We start from the raw sequence: 7,812 nt of genomic DNA, 5'->3' as shown, positions 1-7,812 counted from the left end.
GATCAACTCCAGGTGTCCTGTCCTATACTTTTGAGACCCCTAAACCTAAAGGACTGGAGCATCCTTTTTCTATCCTGCTGCTACGAAGACATCTTTTCTGGTGTTTAAGGAGATGGCTCTCTGAAATCTCCAGTAGATTAAATGTCTGAGAGCATGTCACACCAGGTGTGAAAACAGAGGACATGTCTGGTGTCAGTTGATTTAAACCAAAGCAGAACAGGTGGGGAATTAATAATGAATAATGATGTTGCCAGTTGCAGAGCAAACCTCTTTTGCCCTTTATCCATCTGAGGTGTTGGGTGAAGATCAGACAGATATACCAACTGCAGCAGCACACTGAGGAGATTTGTTTTGTTTTATTTTTTGGTGGCAAAAACAAACATACCGGGATACTTTCCCTCTTGCTCTGAATTGTGGTTCAGGAGATGGAAACTAGCAAAGCTAACTTCTGCTTCCTCTGGCTGTTTCAGTGTCTCAGTTGGTTTGTTGGACTGAGTGAGCTGGAAAACCCAATTAAAGCAGCTCTCATCAAGCTAACTGATGCTCATGGGGATTTGGTATGTCAGAAAACTGGACCTATATATTTATAAAAGGGAAATCAGGTCCTGTTTTACCAGCCCACTGTCTACTTTCTCCTGTCACTTCACCTTCTGGACTCCCACTTAGAGCATGTGCTCCACAGAAGCAGTTAGAAATTAATGCTGCCACAGTGTGCCTCTTTAGGTAGTCATGAGCTCCAAGAGGACTAGAAACTTAGTACTAGTTTATTGTGTAAATAATTATGTGATAATCATCCTTCTTGCAGCACAAGTCCACAAGCATTGGATATTGAAAGACAACACAGCATTGATTGGGTAGGGATGATGATGATGATGATGACGATGATGATTTTGTTTGTTTCTACCCCACCCATCTGGCTGGGTTTCCCCAGCTACTCTGGGCAGCTTCCAACAGAATATTAAAAACACAATAAAACATCAAACATTAAAAACTTCTCTAAACAGGGCTGCCTTCAGATGTCTTCTAAAGGTCAGGTAGTTGTTTATTTACTTGACATCCAATGGGAGGGCATTCCACAGGGCAGGCACCACTACCGAGAAGGCCCTCTGCCTGGTTCCCCGTAACTTTGCTTCTCACAGTAAGGTAACTGCCAGAAAGACCTCGGAGCTGGACCTCAGTGTCTAGGCTGAACGATGGGGGTGGAGACGTTCCTTCAGGTGTACTGGGCTGAGGCCGTTTAGGGCTTTAAAGGTCAGCACCAACACTTTGAATTGTGCTCAGAAACACACTGGGAGCCAATGTAGGTCTTTCAAGACCGGTGTTATATGGTCTCGGCAGCCGCTCCCAGTCACCAGTCTAGCTGCCGCATTCTGGATTAGTTGTAGTTTCCGGGTAACCTTCAAAAATAGCCCCACATAGAGTGCATTGCAGTAGTCCAAACAGGATATAGACAGTATAATGAAGGGAGCATGTAGAGAAGTCCAGCCCCAGGGTCCCCCCCCCCCCCGAGCTGGTGTGATATCATCAGCTGGAACATTGTGCAAGTTGGTGGAATCTTCTTGCTCTGGTAACTGAATGAGGTGTTAAGAAGGCTTTCAAGTTTGTGACAGTTTAGCATGGTGGAAGTCAGAGGCTGAGGAAGATCATCAAGCAGAGGCTGGATAATTCTTTCCTGTACTTCAGTGGGATTCCTATATAACATTTAAATGGCAATGCTTCTCTGCAAGTTGGTGTGCATTTCTACATAAAGGGCTAAAGTTGGCTGAAGATCTTTTGTTGTGGTTCAATGTCCTTTACAAAGCCAACATGTACAGCCAGAAGTACTGTAAGCACCACTGAGTTCAACTGAGTGTATAGGATTGCAATGGCTCATGAGAGGGAACAAAGGCAGCAGCAGCATCTGCAGGTGTGTGTGCCTCAGAGCACCCCAACTTCACTGCTGCCCCGCCCCTTCCCAATGACCACAATCCTGCCATTGCTGGTTGGACATCACTGGCTCTGCCTCCAACCCATGAGTTGCTCTTCCTGGTGCCAGGATGGTGTAGCAGTTAGAGTGCTGGACTAGGACCTGGGAGACTAGGGTTCAAACCCCCGCTTGGCCATGAAGCTTACTGGGTTACCTTGGGCCAATCCCTCAGCCTAACCTACCTCACAGGGTTGTTGTAGAGATTAAATGCTGCTGGCAGCCTAGAGAACTCAGTTGATTAGAGCCTAGTGCTGACAATGTCAAGTTCACAGGTTTGATCCCCCTATGGGGTAGCTGCATATTCCTGACTTAGCCTCAGGGTCCCTTCCAACTCTACAGTTCTATGATGCTCATAATGATGGTTATTTTGCTAATAAATAACAATGAAACGGATCCACCATGTATTACAGGAAAACTACATGGGAAAGCAATTCTAGCTTAGTCAAAAGTATCAAATCTCCAGGTGAAGACTGGATTCTTCAGTCTGGAACTGGATTGAGTCCTACTGTCTATTTCTGATTAAGGGATGCAGGAGGGGCTGCTAGTTATCCATCGTTGCTTGAACTGCAAATATCCTGAACTAAGCTTTCAGTTGTTGTTTGCGAGAAACTCCACAAGATGTCCTCAGAGCTTCACAAGAATGCCACCTCAGAGACACACTAGTTTCTTACAGCCCTGGATATTTTTAGCTACCAGTCTGAATTTGGGGCGGGGGGGGGGGCGGGACGACGACGGGACGAAAAATCTCCATTTGGGTTCTGGTTAGTTTATATATTTGTTTCTTTAGCAATTGTGAAGTTCAGGCTATAAAGCTGCAATAGAAATGAGAAGGCACTGAAACAGGGCTGGAGGGCCTGTGGCTTTTCAGATGTTGCTGGACTACAACTCCCATCATCCCTGACTGTTGGCCAAGTTGTCTGGGGCTGATGAGAGTTGGAGCTCAGCAACATTTTGGGGAGCAGGGCAAATGTCTCTATTTTCCAGGGACAGTCCTGGATTTGCAGAAACCATCCCTGTTTCTGATTTGATCCTGGAATGTCCCGCTTTCCCTTAGGATGTCCCTATTTCCATCAGATAAATGTTGGAGCGCATGGAGTTATGCAACCCCCAAGCCAAGGAGTTAAGTAACTATACAATCTTTTGAAGACATCTGATGGCAGCCTTGTATAGGGAAGTTTTTTAATGCTTAATGTTTTGTTGTGTTTTTATATACAGTGGTACCTTGGGTTAAGTACCGTATTTTTTGCACCATAACACTCACTTTTTTCCTTCTAGAAAGTAAGGGGAAATGTCTGTGCGTGTTATGGAGGGAATGCCTACGGGTGGCGGGGGGGAATCTGCTGCAGTCGTGAGCAGAGGATCCTTGGTTCCCCTTCTTTCCCTCCTCCGTGGCTCACTTTGAAACAGCAAAGCGGGAGAAGAGCCGCTGAGTGGGGAGGAGAGAGGGACAGAGAGCCTGCTTCCTGTCCGGTTGGTTCCTTTAAAGCAAGCAGGCTCTCTGTCCCTCTCTCCTCCCCACTCAGCTAGCTAAATAGCAGGAAAGTTTTTCAGCTCGCTAAGCTGGGGATGAGTAGGGAGGAGGGAGAAAAGCAGAGCCTGCTTGCTTTAAAGGAGCAAAGTGGGAGAGGAGAGGAGCCTTCTCCTCTTATACCCCTCTTCTGCATTATTAGCAGCATCCTTCTCCACACCCCCCACGCGTGTTCCTTGTCCCTTGAGTGCTTTTCCTTCCCTCCCCACTTAAAATGTGGTTACAAAGCACGGATCCACATGGATCCTCAGGATTTTTGTACCGGGTCACCCCAAATTCACCATCAGATCACATAGCATGTCCATGGCTACATCTTGCACCAAAAAAATCACGCACCCACTGTTGCCTGGCGCTGTAGTGGTGCAAAAACGTGGTTACAAAGCATGGATCCTCACTGTCAGATCACATGTCTGTGGCCACAGCATGAACCACAAAAATCATACATCCACTGTTTTGTTTAGAATATTTTTTTTCTTGTTTTCCTCCTCTAAAAACTACGTGTGTGTTACGGTCGGGTGCGTGTTATAGAGCGAAAAATACGGTACTTACCGTAATTCATTCTGGAGGTCCGTACTTAACCTGAAACTGTTCTTAAAGTGAAGCATCACTTTAGCTAATGGGGCCTCCTGCTGCCGCCGCGCTGCCGGAGCCCGATTTCTGTTCTCATCCTGAAGCAAAGTTCTTAATCCGAGATACTATTCCTGGCTTAGTGGAGTGTGTAACCTGAAGCGTATGTACCATAACCTGATGCGTATGTAACCCAAGGTACCACTGTATGTTGGAAGCTGCCCAGAGTGGCTGGGGCAACCCAGGAAGATGTGTGGGGTACAAATAATAAAATTATTATTATGGAATAGGATTTCATTAGAGAAATGTTGGAGGATATGCAAATGTTCCCCATCCCTCTACTAAACTAGTAGCTTGCAATATAGAAATTCTAAGTCCTCAAACTTACAGCAATATTTTGAGTCTTGCAAGCCTTGAGTCAGTTCCTACAGACTTGGGAAGGTTTCTCTTTCCAGCCCAACTATGCAAGTTGTTGTCCCATGATAGGCTTTTTGATCTCCTTGTTGAGGCCAAACCCGCCACCTGCAAATTTCCTCTGCTTTTGCCTAGAATTACTGCTCCATCTTGCTTCCTCATTTTAATTTACCTTTGGGGGGTGGGGAGTATTGCATAGTCTGTTTGTTTGTTTACTACATTTCTGTACAGCCCAATAGGCAACGCTCCAGTGCCACTCACCTATAGCCAAAAGGTACATTATGGAACAGGAGAGAATCTCAGAGTAGTCTTTGTGTGGAGGGTCAGCTGAGTAACTATACAAAGCACAGCTAATGAGTAGCTGAAGGGCTGAAACAATGCCTTATTTGCACTGCTCACTCAATACCTGTTCCTGCATCAGGCACAGAATAACGTCCCCCTCCCCGCAGCCATGGCTGGATTGTCTGTTGAATCTTACTTCAAGACAGAACAGTATCCTTTATCACACCTGGGGGTAATAGGAAACAAACTAGTTTAGGAGTTGGTCCTAGAAAACCCTGGTGGCACTTCACTGCTCTCTGAAGCAAATGGGGCTATGTGGGGCATCATCAGTTTATCCACAGCTAAAATCTGCTAAGGGCTTAGTTGGTACCTTCAGCAGACTGCAGAATAATAATAATAACAATAATTATTATTTGTACCCCGCCCATCTACCTGGGCTTCCCCAGCCACTCTGGGCAGCTTCCAACAAAATATTAAAATGCAGTAATCCATCAAACAGTAAAAGCTTCCCTAAACAGGGCTGCCTTCAGATGTCTTCTAAATGTCAGGTAGTTGTTTATCTCTTTGACGTCTGGTGGGTGGGTGTTCCACAGGGCGGGCGCCACTACCGAGAAGGCCTGCTGCCTGCTGCCTGGTTCCCTGTAACCTCACTTTTTGCAGTGCTGGAGCTCAGTGTCCGGGCAGAATGATGAGGGTGGGAACGCTCCTTCAGGTATACTAGGATGAGGCTATTTAGGGCTTTAAAGGTCAACACCAACAGAAGTATAGCAGGATCATAGTGCAAACAACATGTGTATGTGCGGTAAAAAAACCACAATATTCTCACACTGAGTTGTGTCCAACATACTCAGGGTAGATCCATTTAAATTAATGGGCCTGTTAGTTGTTTCAATTCATTTCAGTGGGTATACCCTGTGTAGGATTAACATTGGATACAAACCGCTAATATTCACACACCCCTCCCACATTTTGGTAGGGAAAGTTTCTTTTGTACAAAGCATCCTTTAATCTTCTTTCTCCAAGATAAGTATATCTGATATTTCCTCCCATCTCTCCCTCTGTTTGGGGTGCTATTGAATCGCGGCAGGAAAGCAGAGGGATGGCTTGCTTGCTGGGGAGTTCTGTGCCACGGGAATAGGTTTTTCAGAGGTATTCGCTGCCAGCATTTGCATCATCTGCCAGTTCAGGATGGGCAGAGGATTAGCACAGATGGTTCTATCAGTGCACCAGAGGAAAGCCGGCCTTTGTATGCCACATCAGAAACTCTCGCTACAGCTCCTGCCATATTAGAAACATGGATTAAAAGCAACAGCATTCTAAAGGCGGCAAGAGGCTTAGACCATTTACACTCCAGATCGGTTCTCGCTAAGCCACCGCACAGCTTCCTCCGCCCCTTCCACCTCCGCAACTTGTTCTGAACAACATGGGCTGAGACTGCAGTCTGATAAATCCTATTTTCCTTCTAGGCCAAGTGACTTTATTATTACATGTACAACATGATAAGAAGACTGAATGCTGCCACTTGGGAAAGCATGAAGGTTTTTCCCCTGTGCCAATGCTATGGTTACACAACACATTTTTTGTTAACTTACTTCTCGGCTACGTGTACTCCCTGGGGTACATATGCATCTGGTCCCCATTATCATACATGGCATGATTCAAACACAGTTAAGCACTCATAAGTCCCATTTATTTCAATGCAAGATTTAAGCATGTGCTTATTTTTACATTTGAAACTAGTGGGACTTCCAAGTATGTAATTTTGGCAGGAGTAAGCACACTAGACCAGTGTTATCACCTGCAGGATGGGATGTAGCATCTGCATTATAGAGACTAAGGGTTGTAACTATTTGAAGCTACTCTTATTCCGCTACTCTCTTCTGCAGTCAGCTGGCAAATGGCTTAATAAAACAGCAGCAACAGTTGATTGACAGGTGGGTGACCCCACTAATTTGTAAATTGATTCACAGCAGGTGAGAGAGGTAAGAATCTTGCCTACCAGCCAGATCCAGTTCCCAAGATTTCCTGGATCCAAAGATGTGGCTCTCCTACGCAGATTTTCAAAGCATAGGGAATGTGAGGATTTAGGAAGGGAAAAGGGGCCCACAATCCACATTAAGCTGAAGTCCCCCCACCCACTACACCCACAACCCCTCCTCCTCCCTATGGTACTGGCAAAGAGAAACAGGTTGGGGCAACCGTTTCCCAAAGTGTTCACCCCTAAGTAGCTGTTATGTACTGAAGTTCTCATCCTGGGCCAGCAGGGGGATACTGTAGATAGTTCAGGTCCACATATGCAAATAAGGGATTGTAAGTGACGTTCAGTGATTGGATAGTTACAGAAAATGGTTACTGTTGCGTTCTAGTGGAGCTCTATATAAGCAGCCTGGCTGAGCCCTTCAGTTCAGTTCTGTTCTGGCCTGTGAATAAACAGCTGTTTGAAGAATCGCTGTGTCGTCTGATATGTTCACCCACAACTTAGCAGTAGCAGTAGAAGCCTCTTGCCTGAGAGGAGGAAAAGGGTTCCGAAAGCAGCAAGCCAGAAGTTCACACAATCACTAAAGTGAAATGAAGAGTTGGCATGGAAAGAGAAGCTGCCAGAAGAGAATCAGGAACAAAACCAAGGAACAAGGTATCTACACAACATTGTGGGATGCAGCAGCATTGGCACACGTTACATTGCCGTCTCAGACTTTCCATGGGCCAAAAATCTAGGACTACACCGGGATGAGAAGGATATTATACGGACACCCCTAAATTAATGGGGAGACAAACTGGTGCAAATCCAAATTTTGCTCCTGTGTGGGCAAGCCTGACATTGCATCAAGCAAATGTCACCCTAGATGTTCTAGTCCATTTCCTCGTCTCTTTCCTTATCACAAAAAGTCCAGTGTTTTAGGAAGAAGTGGGCTTGTTGCACAAGAGCAACCAGTCAGCTGTAATTTGTCTGAATGCGACTGAAACCCACCTGAAAATAGTGACAGTCTGGAAATGTCCTCACATTGATTAAAAAGATAGCTCAAAGCAAGTTCACAGCCCTCTTTTGGATTTGTCA

The sequence above is a fragment of the Podarcis erhardii genome (genome assembly GCF_964252035.2).
Source record: "Podarcis erhardii genome assembly, chromosome: 6".
Classification (NCBI taxonomy): domain Eukaryota; kingdom Metazoa; phylum Chordata; class Lepidosauria; order Squamata; family Lacertidae; genus Podarcis; species Podarcis erhardii.
This window is presented reverse-complemented; position numbering follows the sequence as displayed.